Source organism: Mauremys reevesii, linkage group 22, assembly GCF_016161935.1.
Source record: "Mauremys reevesii isolate NIE-2019 linkage group 22, ASM1616193v1, whole genome shotgun sequence".
Classification (NCBI taxonomy): domain Eukaryota; kingdom Metazoa; phylum Chordata; order Testudines; family Geoemydidae; genus Mauremys; species Mauremys reevesii.
This window is the reverse complement of record NC_052644.1, coordinates 11,976,512-11,995,794: the sequence shown is the minus strand read 5'-3', so window position 1 is coordinate 11,995,794 and position 19,283 is coordinate 11,976,512. Positions and strand designations below refer to the sequence as shown.

The window sequence follows — 19,283 nt, the reverse complement described above, 5'->3', positions numbered from 1 at the left end:
ATTTCCTGCCCCGCTCCAACCTCCAAACCAGACTGTGCAAACCTTCCCATCTCCGGTGTATTTGCTGTCTGTAACAGTCCGGTGTTGGGGCCGTGCCCTCTCAGGGGCCGTCGGGAGCCAGGCCGCCTCACTACACGTCCCAAATCAGTCTCCGGGTTCTGAAGGTCTTGGGGGTTTCGGCCCCTCAAGCAGGGGCTGAACAGAAGGCACACGGTTAGTGTAGTGAGTCCCAGCCCTCAGTCAGGGCAGGGCAGCGAGCCAGTTCTAAGCTCCGGCCCTGGCAGCCGGAGCTGAGTAGTGACAATGTCAGTAAGCCCCAAGCCCTAGCTCAGGGCGGGGCAGCAACCAACACAGGGCTCAGACCCTCAAGCAGGGCTGAGCAGCAGTTCAGTCTGTAAAGCCCAAGCCCTAGCTCAGGGCGGGCAGCACACAAGAGGCAGGGCTGAGCAGCAGTCTAAGTCTGTAAAGCCCAAGCCCTAGCTCAGGGCGGGGCAGCAACACACACAGGGCTCAGACCCTCAAGCAGGGCTGAGCTCACAAAGTCACTAGTTTAAGCCCAAGCCCTCAGTCAGGGCGGGGCAGCAAAAACAGCAGTGCTAGCTCAGACCCTCAGGCAGGGGCTGAGCAGTACTAATAGTTCAGGGCTCAGGTCCGTCAAGCAGGAGCTGAGCAGTAACCAAGTCAAGAAGTCCCAGCCCTCGATCAGGGCGGGGCACCAAACACAGCAGTCTAGGCTCAGCTCCTCACAGCAGGGGCTGAGCAGCAATAAGAGTTCAGGGCGCAGGTCCTTACATCAGGAGCTGAGCCACAATAGTCAGTAAGCCCCAGCCCTAGGTCAGGGGGGGGCAACAAACAATAGTCCAAGGCTCAGGTCCTTGTAGCAGGAGCAGAGCAGCGGTATCAGTCTCAGGAAGCCCAGGTAAGGGCAGGCTTCTCTGCCTGAGTGTTGGCAGGAGGGGGAGGCTGCCACCCGTGAGTGGGGTGGCAGGGGGGACACAGGCCCACCCACTCCACTGTGTCCCAGCCCGGGGCCCTAACAGCGGCGTGGATCCGCTGCAGTCAGTGGGGATCCTGGCCGCAACACACTGACATGGGCACGTCAGTGCCCTCAGCCGGACAGGGTTCGGCTACCCCCGGGCTGCATTCCATCTCCCCCTCCTCGGGTACCTGCTCGTCGCTGGGCTCGGCAGCGGGGTCCCATACCATGGGCTCCTCGGTGTGCTGAAAGCGGTCTAAGTCGGGCTGCTCCTCTGGACTCGGGTCACGGGAACGCTCGGGCAGCTCCTCGGGGTACCGGGCTCGGGGCAGGCTCGGCCAGTCCACCTCGGGGTACCTGGCTCGAGGGAGGCTTGGTCCGTCCGCGTCCGGGTACCTTGCTCGAGGGAGGCTTGGTCCGTCCGCGTCCGGGTACCTGGCTCTGGGCAGGCTCGGCCAGTCAGGAGCCTGAACAGGAGCGTCCGTCCTCTCCGGCCGCTGGGCTCTAACTGAGGGTTGAGGCCGGGCTTTTATACTTCCTGTCCCGCCCCTTGACTTCCGGGGGGCGGGAACAGGCGGCGGTGGCTCCGCCCACTGCGGTGGCTCCGCCCACTGAGGTGGCTGTTCTGGTTCCTCTCTCTCTGGGGCCGTCGGGAGCCAGGCCGCCTCACTACACTGTCCCTCTCCCTCCTGCAGGAACCCACCAGCAACCTCCCGATAATCCCTACCTGAACAGGCTTCTCTGCAGCCATTTCTCTTCCCTCTCCCATGGGAGGATGGGATGATCTGGAGCGAAACATGGATGTCATTCTGCAGCCTGTCTGGGTGAGAAGGGCAGTTGTGGGGGTTTCAGAACAGGCTTTAGTTAATTTCACATCATGACAGACATCCTAGAGTCTGCCATCCTGGGAACATGCTTGATCTCTTTATTACAGTGTAGACCTGGCCCCTCCTGCCAGGCTAAGCCCACAGAGACATTTTTAACCTCCCTTCTCCTTCCCCCATCCCGTAACAAAGTCTCTGAACACAAGGCTAGAAAAGAGCAGAACCAAAAGGAGTCACTGTGGGGGATTCCCTCGGACACTGACCCCATTGCAGCCACACCCCAGCAGGGGGAATATGGAGTCAGGAACTGGCTTTTCCTCTTGTCTAATCCTTTTCTTGTTCACTGGAAAGTGGTTCTGCCTAGGGATGCTGCAATACATGTGTCTGGGTGGACTAGAGAGCTGGAAATCTCTCCCCACACTCATTTCTCCCACTGCCCCTTTCAGTCTCCCCTTCCCCTATCCTCTCTCCCTGCCCCTCGGGCTGGGAAAGTCCCATTCCTGGGGGCTTTGCTCTCCCATGGCTGGATTTTCTCCTGGCAATTGCTAATGGGAGGAGAAATTAGGCGGGGCTGTTTGTGCAGAGTCACTTTCATGTCAGTCCCCAGCACTTTCCCTGAGGTCTTTCAGTTACCTGGAGACTCTGGCTCAGAATTTAGTATTAACAGGGCCCAGGGCTGCCCTATGGGGCTAGAACCAGCTGGAGAAAGTCATCCCCTGGGCCGGGCAGAGAAGAAACTTTAATTAAGGTCACTTCCCATCACAGAACCCCCACTGTGGGAGCAGCTGCTGCTAAGCCTGGTCTCCCAGATCACAATGGAGGCTGCAGCGTCTGACCCAGGAAGCTGAACCCCAATATCCTGAGCAGAGAGGGACAGAGCGTTTGAGCAACTTCCCTCCTTTAGCTCTCTGGGGAGAGCAGCTAATGAGAGCCCCTCCTCACAGGGAGAATTGCTGATCTCATTTGCCCACTGTCCATCTGGAGTCACTCCTTGTCTCCCTATGCAGTGACTCTAGATTAACAATGGTCTCAATGAAACCAGATTTCAGAAAGACTGAGTCCAGAATGCTGTGGAAGAAACCACTGTGTGGCAGTGCTGACCCCCTTCCCACCTCCCTCACCCCCCACATCTAGGACAAGGACTGGGGAGAACAAATTTTCCCAAGGGAACCAGAAGTTACTGCAGTTTTCAAGAGAGGAGAAATGCAAAATCTATGATTTCACCTCACAGTGTTCGAGAAGTGGATAGAAAGTTATCACAGTGACCGGCATGTGGCTGGGGAATGCCGGGCAGTGCTTGGAGCCAGGATTCTTACACAAGCTGATCAGAGAGAAGGAGCATGGTTAGTAGCAGCCTCCAGAGCCTCCATCCAGGGGCCCCCAGACACCCCCAATACCCAGAGCCCAGACCCCCCAGCCAGGATCCCATCAGATATTCCCTGTGCCCAGCCCCCCGAGTGGGACCCCAGATACCTCTGAGTCCCACCAGCCAGGGAACCCCCACCAGACTATCACTGCCAGGTTGGGAATCCCAAAGGGTGTCCCCCACCAAGAGTCCCCAGCAGCAAGGGACCACCCCAATGGGACCCTTGCACTGGGAAGTCAGTCCCTCACTGCCTGTCTAGGATTCCCCCATTGCCTGCCTAGGACCCCCCACCTGTCCTCCACCAGGATATGCCGTGCTGTTTGCCTGGAACCCCCTCATCCCCCCAGAGGGTCCCACTGATTCTTTACAGCAGCACCCCTCACACTGCTTGCCTCACATCCCTTGACCTAACATCGGGGATTCCCACCCCCCCGCCGCCAAGCTCTGTGCACTGGGCATGGCAGCGATCCCAGGAGCCTGCGGGGGAAGCCCAGACAGAGCCCCTGGTACAGCACCAGGCTCCCTCTAACCCCCTGTCCCACCTCCCCAAGAGACACCCACCCCGCTGTTCTGCAGCCAACAGGCCGCCAGCAATACCCACCTCCAGGGCCCAAAACCTCAGCGCTGGGCACATCAGAACCACCCCCCGAAACCTCAAACCTCCAGAACCCACCAACCTAACTAGGGTACCCCCTGCCCAGAGGCCTCCTCCTACCACAATGCCCCTTCAACTCCAGCTGCAATCTCCCCACAGAGACACTCCCCGTGACAGTTTGTGTCATGGGGTTTGGGATACTTCTGGACCCACACTGCACTCAGAGAGACTCCTCATCCTGTGCCAGCTGGAGAAAAGAAAAGGGTCCAGCCAACTCTTCTGTTACCAGCTGGGAACCACTGATCCCCCAAACAGGGGGAGGCCTCTGGATTTGATGGGTATTAAATATGTGGCTGCTCTCTTTCATTGGCAAACATTTTAACAGAGATAAAGGGGGAAACAAATTATTCTCCAAGGAGACGGGAAAGATGATCACTGGACAATTTAACCCCCTGCGACCTCCAGGATGGACAATGACTCAGGGCAACAGGTTCCCTCGAAGTAAGGAGAAGTTGCTGGGATTTAGAAACATGGGGAACAGCCCCAAACCTGAGAGGAATTTTAATTGACATTTTATAATGACATGGAAAACCTAAGATATGAGATCAATGTTCAGAAATGAAAGAGAAAGGGTGGAAATCTGAGGGATTTTGGATCCATTTTTGCAAATTATAGAGAGGAAAGTGGAAAATCAGAGGGATTTTATATCAGTTGTTGATAGGAAATAAAATCTGAGTGTGTTTCACATGAATATTAGATAAATGAATACAGAGGAAATGGGCAACATTTGCAAACATTTTCTATCCATGTTCAAGAAGCTGAGAAAAGGTGTAAATCTGAGATTTTCTTAGTATTTTATAATTAGACAGACTGGGCATATTCAATTACGTGTCACAAACTACGCAATTGATAACATGAGAGAAATACACCGAGATCAGAGGGGTTTTATATTGCTATTAACTAAGTAGTGGAAAAGGGGGACTGTTGGACTGGATTTTATATTACTGTCCAATACATAAACACAACGTGATGAGTCCCCCCTCTGCCACCATTCACGTGGGCAGCAGGGAGCCCTTGAGGAGCTGATTAAAGAGGACAAGGGAGGGGAAGCTGGACCTGGAAGGTTCCTGAATGAGGGAAGGGGACAGCAGTGGGGGATGGGCAGGTGACTGGTAACTGGGGGCAACTGTGTTGGCAGTTTGAGGCAGCAAGTGGAATTGGGAAACTGGGGTCTGGGCAGTCTCCATGGGAAACACATGCTCCTCCCTTCCCTGCCCTGGCAGAGAACGGGCATCTCATCCCATCCCCACTCCAAGGGCAGCCATGTTCTGGGGAACAACTCAGGGCAACAATTTCCCACCTTAACAAGAACAAATCGCTGCAGATAGAATGGGTGGGAAAATCCCCCACATCGGAGAGATTTTAAATTGACATTTGAGAATTATGGAAAGAACAGGGGGAAATCAGGAGAGACGTGATCATCTGAGGGGAAAGGAGCAGTAGCGGATTTATCATGGCGCCACTGACACCAGGCCCACACTCTGGGGGGGCCCCGGCCAGGCCCACTCTTCCCCACTCTCTCCTGCGGGGGACAGAAGCTTGGTGCTGCTGGCACTGAGGCTCCTGCTGCAGTAGGGCAGCCAAGCTCCCCGTCCCCTGCCTCTTTTCACAGCTTGCTGCGTTCCCGCCCTCCCCACCGCCGATCAGCTGTTTGCCGGCAGGAGGGAGGGGGAAGAGCAGAGCCACAGCACACTCGCTGCTTGGGAGAGGAGGCAGAGAAGAGGCGGGGACGGGGCCTTGGGGAAGGGCACAGGCCAAGGAATGTGCTGGCTGTGGCTTCTCCAGGCCCCATTGGCCTGGAGCAGCAAATCCCGGCCAGTGGGAGCCGCAATCAGCCAACCTGCGGACATGGCAATTGAACAAACTGGCCCACCAGAGGGCTTAACCTAGCGGGCCAAAGGCTGCAGATCCCTGGGATAGGGGAAGCGGGGGCCCAGCATGCGGATCCCCTTGGCAGCAGCTGGGGCTCCCTGGTTGCAACCAAGGTCCATTCCAGACAAGTTGGTGTCAGTTCTGCCCTAGCCTGCTTGATGGCCCATTAAGGACCATCAGCTATACAATCAACCCATTGAGAGAAGGCAGATACGCCTTGTGACTCAGCAAGGTATGCAGGGACCTGCCTATGGACAGAACTCTAAGGCTTTTCTATGCCAGGTGCTGGATAGAGTGTCCTTGGGACAAAGAAAGCAAAGACCACATGGCAAGAGACTATGAGGGCTGGTCCACACTAGCTCTTTAAATCGAATTTAGCAGTGTTAAATCGAATTAAGCGTGCACCCGTCCACACCAGGAAGCCATTTAATTCGACATAGAGGGCTCCTTAGTTCGACTTCGGTACTCCACCTCGACAAGGGGAGTAGCGCTAAATTCGACATGGCTATGTCGAATTAGGCTAGGTGTGGATGCTAATCGATCTTAGTAGCTCCGGGAGCTATCCCACAGTGCAACACTCTGTTGACGCTCTGGACGCCAGTCGGAGCTTGGATGCTCTGACCAGCCACACAGGAAATGCCCCGGGAAAATTTGAATTCCTTTTCCTGTCTGGACAGTTTGAATCCCATGTCCTGGTTGCTCATCGGGGCGAGCTCAGCAGCACCGGCAACGATGCAGAGCTCTCCAGCAGAGGAGTCCAGGCAATCTCAGACTAGAAAGAGGTCCCCAGCATGGACTGACCGGGAAGCCTCAGATCTGATTGCTGTGTGGGGCAATGTGTCTGTGCTTTCGGAGCTGCGCTCCAGCAAACGGAATGCAAAGACCTTCGAGAAGGTCTCCAAAACCACGACAGACAGAGGATACAGCCGGGATGCAATGCAGTGCTGCGTGAAAGTCAAGGAGCTGAGACAAGGCTACCAGAAAGTCAGAGCGGCAAACCAGACATGCCGCTTCTACGAGGCACTGCATGCCATTCTCGGTGGGTCTGCCACCACTGCCCCACCAGTGTGCGTGGACTCTGAGGATGGGATAGTGTCGACGGACTGTTCCTCGGAGATGTTCGCGGATGGGGAAGATGAGGAGGACGAGGCAGTCGACGGCGCTTTCCCCGACAGCCAGGATCTCTTCCTCACCCTCACTGAGATCCCCTACCAACCCTCCCCAGCCGTTACCACGGACCCTGAATCGGGAGAAGGATCAGTCCGTAAGTGCTTTAAACAAGTTAACATTTATTTATTAAAAGCAGCTAAGACCAACGAGTTAACATTTTTTTAGTAATTAAACAGGGAGAGACATTAGGAGAACAGAAGGTCTACATACAGGGGGATGGAACTTTTATCTTCATAAGATATCTCCAGGAAACTCTCCTGGAGGTAATCTGAAAGTCTATGCAGGAGGTTCCTTGGCAGAACTAGCTTATCGTGTGCCCCGAGGTAGCACACTTTGCCTTTCCATGCTACAAGCTGGAACTCCGGGACCATTGCCCTCACGAGCATGGCAGAGTAGGCCCCTGGGTGGTGGTGGCTTTCTTCCAGCATGCGCGCTCTCTCTGCCCGTGAGACTCTCCTCAGGGTGATCTCTCTCGCACACTCCTGCATGAAATTAGAGTAATTGGGGTACTATTAGTAATGGGAGCGCTTAACTGTTCCTTTGCATAACAAGAAGCCTCACTTAACAGCCACGTGCTGCAGTCTACAGAGTGGCAGCATACAGGGATCTTTCCCAGTGAACAGCCGCGAGGGGGTGCAACAGGGGCCGAGTTTATGCTTTCAGGATTGCCTGCATCAAGAGGACAGAGCTGTACATTCACTTCTATGAATCCAAAAGTGTTTGGCTTACCATGCCTTGCTGCTACACGAATTCTTCTTTCCTGCAAAGGTTCTCTGATCTGCAGCCCAATACCCCAGGCAATGAAAGCGCATTCAGAGAAATCGAACTTTCCATTAGTGAGTGCGCATGAGACAGGTGCTGTGCATACTCTTGTTCACAGACACCGAGTAGACTATGTTTCTTTGTTTAAAAAATGTATCATTGTAAGAAATTCACTACCTTTTTGACATCACACAGGTGCAACTGTATCACGACCTGATGCACCATGCCCCTCACAGATGATGGCGCAAACTAGAAGGCGTAAGAAAAAGACAAGGGACGAGATGTTTGCTGAACTTATGGGCTGCTCCAGAGCCGAGGCGGACCAGCAGAGCCAGTGGAGGGAGAACCTCAGTCAGCAGCACCGCTCACTCTGCGAACGGGAGGACAGGTGGCGTCAGGAGGACCGCAGGCAGGAAGACAGAGCCCCCCCGCACTGTATCTGCAACCGCCCACCCCCGCCTCAAACTCCAATCCCCCCCTCATCAAAAATAACAAGAAAGAGGGTCACCAGGGGCCGTGAAAACTGTCACTGCACCACAGGACAGTGTTAAATTATGCAAAAGCTATCAGTTACTACATTTTGAAAAGTCCTTCCCTTACTGTGTTCTTGATTATTAAAAGTAGTTTTCTGTTACTTACTTTTTCCATCATGGTTTTTTACACAACACTGTGTTAGATGTCTTGGGTGGGTCATTGGGTGGTTGAGGGGGTAGTGTAATGCATAGGACAGTCACCTTTAGCAGAGACGGGGGCTGGATCAGCAGCATGTCACACACACAGTGCAGTCAGTAGGCGGTTAGCTGGTATGGGAGGTGGTTTGCAGGTTTTCTGTCGTTGGGGGTGGTACGTGCATTTGTAGCGGGGGAGGGGGGTTACAGATGTCATGCAACGGTCCCTGTAATGGACCGCGGAGCCACGCAGCAGAGGAATCTGTATCCGTCCTCCCCCGCAACAAGGCCACATAGCCCCCGCACACAGAGTCCAAAAAAGGAGGGATGGCAGGATCCGTTGAAACAACCAGTCCGGCACTGCTGACCGGTCTGGGAGCGGGAGCATGTCAAACCTCGACTTTAGAGGCGGTCTTTACATGACCACACACCCTACCCAGCACAGTGTGCGTCCCAGTTTCAACCCTTTAACGCAAAGTCATCAATAAAGACACCGTTGTAAAGCTACAGTGGAGCACGTACTTTAATTTTTAAATGTGTGTTAGAAGTTGGGGAAGCGGGGTGGACGGGGTATGTAACTGCAGAGGCTAGTCAACAGTAACTTGGTAAAGAAACAGGGGCAGGTTCAGCTTCTCTGTGAAGAAACTGAACAGTCACAGTTCACGCTGCTCGCTGGTACTTGAAGAGTTCCTTGTCGCTGTGCAAGGTGCTTGCATAGGGCGTGACGAGCCAGGGCATTAGCGGGTACGCTGGGTCCCCTAAGATCAGTATGGGCATCTGCACATCCCAAGCGTTATTTTGTGGTCCGGGAAGAAACTACCTTCCTGCAGGCGTCTAAGCAGACCAGAGTTCCTGAAAACACGCGCGTCATGAACTTTGCCTGGCCACCCGACGTTGATGTTGGTAAAACGTCCCCCATGGTCCACCACTGCTCGCAGCACCATTGAAAATTAGCCAAATTTCTCAGCAGCTGACTGCGGAAGAGGTGGACGATAAGTTGCGAGGAGCTGACAGCGGCCACAACTGCAGCGGGATCCGTGCTCGCAGTGCTGTGGCGCCTGCGCTGTCACTGAGAAGAAAAGTGCACGAACAGATTGCCAGCTGGCGCTTTCAGGGAGGGATGCTGGGCGTGATTGAAGGTTCAATGATGACAGTTACCCAAAACCACCCTCCACACAATTTCCCCCCCCCCCAGCATGCATTGGTGGGAAATCCCAGCATTCCAATGGGTGGCAGGGAGTGCGGGAACTGTGGGATAGCTTCCCACAGTGCACCGCTTCCAAAGTCGACGCTTCGCCCGTTACTGTGGACTCACACAGTCGAATTAGTGTATTTATTGTGGATACACAACTTCGACTTCATTAGGTCGATTCCAGAAATTCGAATTAAGATGAATCGAAATAGTCTTGTAGTGTAGACGTACCAAAGACTGATGCCTTGCCTCCATCTTGTCTTCAATCCTGCTTCATACCTCTGGAGGGACTTTGCTACAAACGGAAGCTCTGAACAAAGGACTGAATGACCCATCCCAGCTGGGGATGTTCTCCAGAGACTTGATTTGAACCTGCAGTTTATTCCATCACTGCTACAAGCCTGAACTAAGAACTTTGCCATTACTGTATGTAATTTATTCCATTTAACCAATTCTAGCTCTCATCTCTATCTTTTTCCTTTTATGAATAAACCTTTAGATTTTAGATTCTAAAGAATTGGCAACAGCATGATTTGTAGGTAAGATCTGATTTATATATTGACCTGGGTCTGGGGCTTGATTCTTTGGGATCGAGAGAATCTTTTTTTCTTGTATTGGGGTGTTGGTTTTCATAACCATTCATCCCCAGGACGAATGGCACTGGTGGTGATACTGGGAAACTGGAGCATCTAAGGGAATTGCTTGTGTGACTTGTGGTTAGTGTTAGGATATAGATATTCAGGCCTTCTGTGTTAGGCCTGAATAAAGATGTAGCACAAAACCAGTTATGCCAACCTGATTGAAGTCAGGCTAACAGAGGTTTCTGGGTAATCCCAGCATGGAAAAATACTGAGAAGCAGCATGTTTCACAAAGCCCTGGGAAAAAGTGAGATAAGAGAGGGAGGTGCATTCCTGACATGTTACCAGCTGCGCTAACTCCTGTCTTCCAGTTTCTGGTGCTTGGCAACCATGCTGATAAGAAAGTTGCTGGGGCATCACGACTTGCTTACATTATAAAGAAAGACAGATGTGCTTTGTTATTAGGGTTTGTTACTAACCAAAGGGGGGTGGGATATGGGTTGTGTGAAATGCATAATTTGTGACGCGACGGAACAGTCTATATAACCTATACTTAGTTGTAAAAGAGGGGGCTGGTTCTCTTCGGAGACGAGCTGCTCTCTATTGACGCGTGCACTTGTCAATAAAGAGCTTTTGATCGGACCTTGCTGGTATTGCCTGTCTCTCTGCGGTCAGACAACGAACTTCGCTGTCGGGGTTAGAGTCCCTGACATCTGCAAAGGCCTATACTTTAAGAATGTAGGTGTATTCTTACCACTTAGCTAGTTATAGAGATATAAAAGAGAGAATCAAAATCACTGTCTGTGTATGGTCACATCCTCACATTCCAAACTAGTCACATTGAAATAAGGTGCTACTGGGCTATTAGGAATACAATCCTGTCCTGATATTCCTCTCACCTCCAGAGAAAGGGTAGAGCCTAGAAGATGTAAAAGGAAACTTAGTTTGATAGCATCCTGTCTGGCAAAAACTCACTTATCAATAGACACAGCTGGAAAACACTTATGTCTGTATAGATGTAGTTGTGAAATCCTCATTTCTGTATTGTTTTGTATGTTTATTTGCATGGTCTCTGTCTGGTTCTGTAATTGTTTCTGTCTGCTGTATAATTAATTTTGTTGGGTGTAAACCAATGAAGGTGGTGGAATATAATTGGTTAAATAACCATGTTACAATATGTTAGGATTGGTTAGTTAAATTTCAGTAAAATGATTGGTTAAGGTATAGCTAAGCGGAATTCAAGTTTTACTATATAGTCTGCAGTCAATCAGGAAGTGGAGGGGGGTAATGGGAACAGGGACTGGGGATGGGGGAATTAAAATCATGTCTTGCTAAACGGGAAAATGGGAACAGGGGATGGGAACAGGAACAGGGACACAGGCAAGGCTCTGTGGTGTCAGAGCTGGGAAGGGGAACACTAAGGAAGGAAACTGGAATCGTGCTTGGTGGAAGTTCACCCCAATAAACATAGAATTGTTTGCACCTTTGGACTTTGGGTATTGTTGCTCTCTGTTCATGCGAGAAGGACCAGGGAAGTAGGAGGGTGAAGGAATAAACCCCCTAACATCTTGGTGCCGAGACTCGGATGCATCGCATCGGATAGGTGAGTGGCAGCCTGTAAGTCCCCCTCCCCAACAGTCCGCGCAGCTGCTTGGAGGGGGTATAGTGAACTCTCGTGATGGTAGTTGCAGGTTCTGGCAAGCCAGGGTAAAGGATTTTTTGGATAAATGGATAAGGAAGAACCAGGGCCCATACCAGGTGCAGGGGTCAGCCTGGGATGAGATTAAAAAGGAAATGGAGGAAGTATTAGGGGACCCAGTGGAATGGGGGGTGGCTGAGGAGCTCACCCTCCTTTGGTATATGGGTAGTGGAAGAAGTCCCTGCCCATCGGGACTGGATCCCTGCCCATGGGGACTGGATGCCTTCCAGGGAAAGGAGGCACTTCAGTCCGCTTGTGAGAGGTTTGAAGTAAGGGCAGCAGTATGGGAAGCTGTCAGTAATCTTTCAAGTTTGGTGCTGTTTCAGCAGGGGCTGCTGCAGTGCTGTACATTAGTTAGGGTGGTTAAAGATGATTTGGCACAACAGGGTTTAGAGTCAGAAGCAGAGTTAACAGACCACCTTTAGAGACAGGAGCTGGGACTTGGTCCTGGGGGAGTGGAGAAAAAAAGAAAAGGTTTCAAAGTGAAAAATGGCAGGGTTTGCAGGAGCAGGTAACAACCCCTACTCTTCTCCCAGAGCCAAAATGAGAAGCTGGGGGTAAGGGTTCCCAGCTGTTTCAAGCTGGGGTGCCTACTCTTGGTTCAGAGCTAATTATATCCTTTCCTCCTCCTTTTCCTCAGTTTACTTAATGTGCTGCTGGTAGCCTGTTCTTTAAACTGACCTAACAGGCTTAATTGGTTTCTTTCCACCTCTTCGCCCTCCTCTCCCCCTGCCTTTCCACACTTCTGTTTTTCTGAAGTTTTAATGGACGGTACTTTGGATACTTATGCAAAATGTTTTTGGTTTTGTTTGTTTGTTGTTTTGTTTGGGACAAAGGATGATGAAGGTCTGCTGTATTCCACTGGAATTTCTGAAGTAAAAGATCCATGGGCAACCATGGAAACAAATGTTTTACTGCCTTTTGAACAGTCTCAAGGTAAAGACAGCACAGATTAAGGCAGCTGTGTGGCAATAATTCTACTTGGTGGCTGAGTTGTTTAAAGACAACGTGCACTACCTTAAAGATCTAAATATAGGAGCAAGTAATTTAAAGAAGTAAGTTAAAAGTTACAAATACCTTTTGCAAAAATTAATAATACAGGGTTTGGAGGAAAGTAAACATTTGGGAGTTGTAAAAATGGTACAGGTAACAGTTGTGAAGATGTTAAAGGTAACAGTTGTGGTGTTAGAAAAAGCAAGTTTTTGGTTTAATAATGAAACCCAATTATATAAATGTAACTGTATGTGCAACTCTGTGCAGTCACATTGGATAGAAGCTTGGTAATTAAATTATACCAGGGGGTCAGGTAGACTGGCTACCACCACCACTATGCTTCTGTCCCCAGAAGCCTTTACAGCTATTCTGAGGGAGAATGGGCTCTTTTCCCACAGAAATGGTCTATAAGGGACTACTGCAGGCAGCAGGTGGAGGATTAATCTAATCAAAATTATTTGACTATTGAGTAATGTAATCAAAATCACTAAAGGAATGTCAGGGGTTTCTATTGAAACTTAACTTGACTGCCCTGGCTGTCTCTGGTTAAACAAGATGGGAGTGTAATCAGGGTACAGTTGTGTAAAAAAAAGTAATCCCAGTGCAAGAGATGTTAGACAAAATACAATTTTGTGTGTGCACGCACAGGAAAAGGAAAAGGGGAGCAATGATAGGAACACTGAGCCTTGGGGTGGCTCTGGAGAATCAGACTGTCACTTTGCGGGTGCATGAAAACTCTGGGCACACGGAGGCAGTTACACCTTGTGTAAAATTAATATGGTTAATATAATGTTATGGAGGTTAAACTATTTCGCAGGACATGTGCAGTGTATATTAAAAAAGGGGGAAAAGAAATGCAAACAAAACATAGTACTTAATTAAAATCCTGTTAGGGCTCCAAAAGGAGCCATAGTAGATTGTGCTTTCTTTTTCAGATCTTTGGAGCAGTGTTTTGGAGCAGGAGATAAAAGTTAAAAGTAATCAGAACTCTGGTGGAGGTGGAATGTGTCCCTTTTAAGACAGTCTCTGAGCTGCTGATATCTTTGGATACAGAGGCAAGCCAAGAAAGCCTCTGTGTAAATGCAAATTACCTAGCTGATAGGGGAAGGAGGAAACTGCCCTTTGCAGCACAAAGAACCTGAGAATAATAAATACATCTGGTCAGTAAACAAGCTACTAGAAGACTCAAATTATGGCCCTCCAGAAAAAGCGAGGTAAAAAAAAAAAAAAAAAGTTAAGCCTGAAAAATAAGGGAACAGGTTAACCCTAAGTAGAGAGAGAGAGAGAGAGAGAGAGTGTGTGTGTACAGAGTATAAATCTGAAGCTCTGTCTCAGCTATTACCTGAGAATAAACGTAAACCTTGGTACAGCAAAGAAACTATTGCAAACCTGGTCTGTTGTACAAGAGGGGAAACTGAAGCACACCACCTCATAAATTTCATAAAGGACCAGTGAGCGGAGTAATTCGCTAGCCTGACTATAGAACAAAATAAGGACAGCCTGCAACTAATTCTTCTATTTTTCCTGCAATTAGCAAGGAAATTTGTAAAAGAAATTGGTAATATTATTATTAAGCAGTAATCTGTCCCCACCAGGGGAGTGGAAATTGTTTCTTTTGTTTTTCAGACACTCTACAAGCATGCTGGCGCCAGCGGAAAAATAACCCAAAATACCATGGATCTATGTTTTGTGGTGTTTGTCTTGTTGCTAGCATGATGTGGGTGAGAGATGGCTTCAAAAGGCTGACCTGGGAGGGAGATGCGTACGGGAATGCAAAATGCTCAAGTAGGAGGCCAGCACCTGTGTAATAGCTACCATGGTACTTGGAAACGGAACGGCAACTAAGGTGGTCCCCACAAGCCCTATGTGAATAATGAGAAGGGGAGGAGCTCGCTGGGAATCAATGGAGGGGTGTGTAAAATGGTGTAAATCCAGAGAAGATGTTTGGATGTGCCCGTCTCCTATCACTATGGAGGAGCAGGATCAATGGCCTATGGCAAGGGGTGGACAATTGGGTGTACTGTGTATAAGGTGTTTTCCTGGGAATGTACATATTACTAGGGGGCACAATTACACCAGCGCATAACCAAACTACACACTGCTATCCTGACTTTGGTTCACAAATGGATCTGTGAATCTTATTGCTGTGAATAATTGAACCAGGGCATACTGCCTGATTCCATACCAAGTGGTTAAGTTGGTTTGGACAATAACCCATTTCTCTGTGGTCATTCAATGGACTTATGATATGGACAAAAGCACGCAAAATCTGCAGGGGCAGCTTGGTGCAACTGCCAGCAACTGGACACATTAAAATCTTAACTCTCTCGAAGGTGGAGAGGCAGTGTATTGGTCGTGGCTCGGACGTTGGACCATACTGCAGTGGTCAGGACTCGGTGTCGCTGTGCATTGTATATTGTTAACTGTACTTATGTTACGCTGCATATGAAGATAACCTATAAGTAATGTAGTACGCCCTCCCCACCCCGCAGTGTGCAAGACAACCCAGACCCAACCTTCTCGGGCCCAATATAATGGGAAGTCTGGAACACTAATTGGAACAGGTGTGGTATGCCTGTACGAGAGAAGGTGCAGGGCACGATACTACACAAGGGGCAGTGGGACACATGGAATATTGACACCTTCCACCTTGATGCCTGGCCCTATCAGGAAATGTGTCACCATATGTCCTATGCTTTTCCAGGGATACCTGGGCAGGAGGATCCCAAAAGAAAAAGAAAAAAAAAGGGGTGGAGAGTTAGGATATAGATATTCAGGCCTGTCTGCAAAGGCCTATACTTTAAGAATGTAGGTATATTCTTATCACTTAGCTAGTTATAGAGGTATAAAAGAGAGAATCAAAATCACTGTCTGTGTATGGTCACATCCTCACATTCCAAACTAGTCACATTGAAATACGGTGCTACTGGGCTATTAGGATTACAATCCTGTCCTGATATTCCTCTCACCTCCTGAGAAAGGGTAGAGCCTAGAAGATGTAAAAGGAAACTTAGTTTAATAGCATCCTGTCTGGCAAGAACTCACTTATCAATAGACACAGCTGGAAAACCCTTATGTCTGTATAGATGTGGTTGTGAAATCCTCACTTCTGTATTGTTTTGTTTGTTTATTTGCATGGTCTCTGTCTGGTTCTGTAATTGTTTCTGTCTGCTGTATAATTAATTTTGTTGGGTGTAAACCAATGAAGGTGGTGGAATATAATTGGTTAAATAACCATGTTACAATATGTTAGGATTGGTTAGCTAAATTTCAGTAAAATGATTGGTTAAGGTATAGCTAAGCGGAATTCAAGTTTTACTATATAGTCTGCAGTCAATCAGGAAGTGGAGGGGGGGTAATGGGAACAGGGACTGGGGATGGGGGAATTAAAATCATGTCTTGCTAAACGGGAAAATGGGAACAGGGGATGGGAACAGGAACAGGGACACAGGCAAGGCTCTGTGGCGTCAGAGCTGGGAAGGGGAACACTAAGGAAGGAAACTGGAATCGTGCTTGCTGGAAGTTCACCCCAATAAACATTGAATTGTTTGCGCCTTTGGACTTTGGGTATTGTTGCTCTCTGTTCATGCGAGAAGGACCAGGGAAGTAGGAGGGTGAAGGAATAAGCCCCCTAACAGTTAGCCAGTGGGGTGAGACCGAAGTCCTCTTTGGCTGGCTGGTTTGGTTTGCCTCAGAGGTGGAAAAACCCCAGCCTTGGGCTGTAACTGCCCTGTTTAAGCAATTTGTCCTGAATTGGCACTCTCAGTTGGGTCCCGCCAGAACCCCATCATCACACATGGCAAGTGAACAAACTGGCCCACCAGGGGGCTTACCCTACCGGGCCGAAGGTTGCAGATCCCTGGGATAGGGGAGGCGGGAGCCCAGCATGCAGATCCCCTTTGCAGCAGCTGGGGCTCCCCGTTAAACAAGTCCATCCAACCCTCACCCTGACAAGCCCCACCTCCTGCATCTGTACCACCCTGATAAGTTCCCCCAGACACCCTTCCCACTGAGCCCCAACCACCTACACCTAGACCCCCACCCAAATGAACCCCTGCACCCAGACTCCCCCCTCACCCGCTGAGCTCCAACCACTTTCACTTGGCCCTCCCTGCAAACTCCCATTGCCCCTGCACCTCCCTGTGCATCCAAATCCCCCACTGAGCTGCCTGCTCCCAGACTGCCCTCCACAGAACCCTCTTACTCCTATCTGGATCCCCCCACACTAAGACCCTCTGCATTTGGATCCTGCTGCCGGGCTGAGCCTCCCTGCCCACATCTGATGTGCCTGGCGCAAAAGGGGCAGGGCCCAGGGTGTTTCTGTGGCAGGAATGGCCCTTGTTCTGTGTCAAGTTCAGCCTCATCGCCAAGTCCCTGTCCCAGGGGGCCGGGGAAGGCTGCAGGATATTCTCCCACCTCCGTGCAGCAAGTGGTCTGTGCTCCCCACTGCCATGGTGGAGCTTCCACATTTATTTATTGTAAAAAAACCAAAAACAAACCAAAACAGAATTTTAAAATACGATGCACAGAATTTGATGCAGGATTCTCTCAGGAATATTCACTGTACAGCTGTGATGGTGGGACTGTGAAGGGGGTGCTGGACAATCAGGGATCTGTGGATGGGGGAGCTGGGCAGGGGGTATGATGTGCAGGGTGCTGTGCAGTTGTGATGGGGGGGTCTCTAGGCAGGGGGTGCTGGGCATAGGGACCCATGGGGGAAGTCTCTGGGTGAGGGGGCGCTGGTATAAGCAGGGCACTGGGCTAAGTGGGGCCACTCATTGCACTGCACCTCATTGCCCCCAACCAGCCCCCCGCCCCCCATCACATGCCCTATTTCCCCAGTGGGGGGGCCCACAAATATGTTTGGCGCCAGGGACACAAAAAGTTAATCTGGCCTGGGGGGGGGGAGGATAATCTCCCCGGATTTCATAGCCCCGTGTGAGACACTGAGCGAGAAAAGGGGCAGAACTAGAGAGAATTTGTATGGGGGGTGAGAGGCAAGTGGCACAAACAGGGACAGGATCCAATTAACTCCCCGCCCCTCTTCCGGGAAATTTCCTGGCTGCCCATAGACAGTTTCCCCCCTGCCCCTGCCATCCCAACTTTCCCGCCCCGGGGGTCTCTCACTCACCAGGTTACACGGAAGCAGCAACAGCTTTATTCTCCCACCCCCACCTCGGCTCACACGGAGCATGCGCAATTTCAGCTGCTGAACCCCTCCCTTACCGGGGATGGAGAGAGCGGAAGCGGCCCCGGGGCAGGCTGGGAGATGTAGTTCCTAACGCTCCCTGAACCGGAAGTAACGTCAGGCGGGACCGGAGAAGGGTTTATGCCGTTGGAGCTCTGGGCATGCGGAGATCGCGGCGGGAGAGACCTTCATTAACCCCCCCGTGCCCGGCCTGGGCCCTGCTCCTTGTGGAGCCGCCCTGGGGCTGCCCCGGGCTCTGCCCACCCCGTTGCGGAGCTGCAGCCTCCAGGTACCGGAGCGTGCCCCGGGGCCGGGCGGTGACTCTGCCCCAGTGTCCGGTGGGGGGACCCGGCATCTCGCAGCGCCGGGATCTGCTCCCTGCGGGGCTCGGAGCTGCTGTCCCCGCAGGAGCCCAGCGCCCCCCGGGCCCGGCCAGGCTCTGCCCTGGGGCCCTATGGCGGGTCCCGGGGGGAGGGGCCCGGCCCCACTGGGGTCCCTGCGTGGGGCCGAGCGGGGGCTGCCGGGCGGGGAGGCCTGGGAAAGGGGCGGGTGGAAAATGTCTGTGCAGGCCGGACATGGGGGGGGGGAAGAGCACGTGACCCCCGAGGAGCGGGGAGAGAAGGGGGGGCTGAGATCCCCTCGGATTTACCGCTGCCCTCTCCCGTGGGGACCCCCCCATCCTCTCCCGTCCTGCCCCCTTTCTCGCTACAGAGCAACGAGCAACATCCAGGGTGTCCCCCCGCCCCTTCCCTCAAATCCCTGAGAAGTTCCCTGTTCCCCTCCCCCGATTGTGCCCCATTTTCTCTCCACTTCACCAATGGTCAGTTCAGATCTCAGGTTTGGGGTGTTTCCCCCCATTTGTCCTTGTTTAGGTGGGAAATGGTTCCCCTGAGTGATTTCTGAACTGGGCAGAGAGTTAATGGGCAGAGGCTGGGGGAGCCCTGAGACAGGGACACCTCTGGGCTGGTGGGGGGGGGGGGGCACTCTCTGCTGGCAACAGGGCATGGGAAGGCCCAGGAAGGGGAGGAAGGAGCAAGTGTCCCCCATGGAGAGATCCCAGCCCCAGGTTTCCCAGTCCAGCGACTTCCCCCTCCCCCACCCTGCCCAACCCAGCAGCTCGCCCCACCCCATCACCTGCTAGTTACATTCCCAGACCGGACTGTCAGCCCCTCCCCACATCCAGTGACCTTCTGACTCCAGCCCCACTCCTTTCCCCTGTGAAAGCCACATCACCCAGGGCTCTGCTGGCCATGTGAATGTGAGACCAGAAGAATCCGTCCCATTCTGTTGTTGATTGAATATTGCTGTATAATCCCCTCAAATTTCCCTTCTTTTCTCT

At 51.4% G+C, this 19,283-nt stretch overlaps 1 long non-coding RNA gene across 1 annotated transcript; it reads right to left on the bottom strand.

Moving 5' to 3' along the window:
• Positions 1–6,962: 6,962 nt before the first annotated feature.
• Positions 6,963–17,978, bottom strand: LOC120388908. The gene is made up of 3 exons (XR_005590666.1): positions 17,888–17,978; positions 7,803–7,995; positions 6,963–7,345 (listed from the first exon to the last, which is right to left on the bottom strand). It is a non-coding gene; the product is annotated as an uncharacterized LOC120388908 (long non-coding RNA).
• Positions 17,979–19,283: the final 1,305 nt, after the last annotated feature.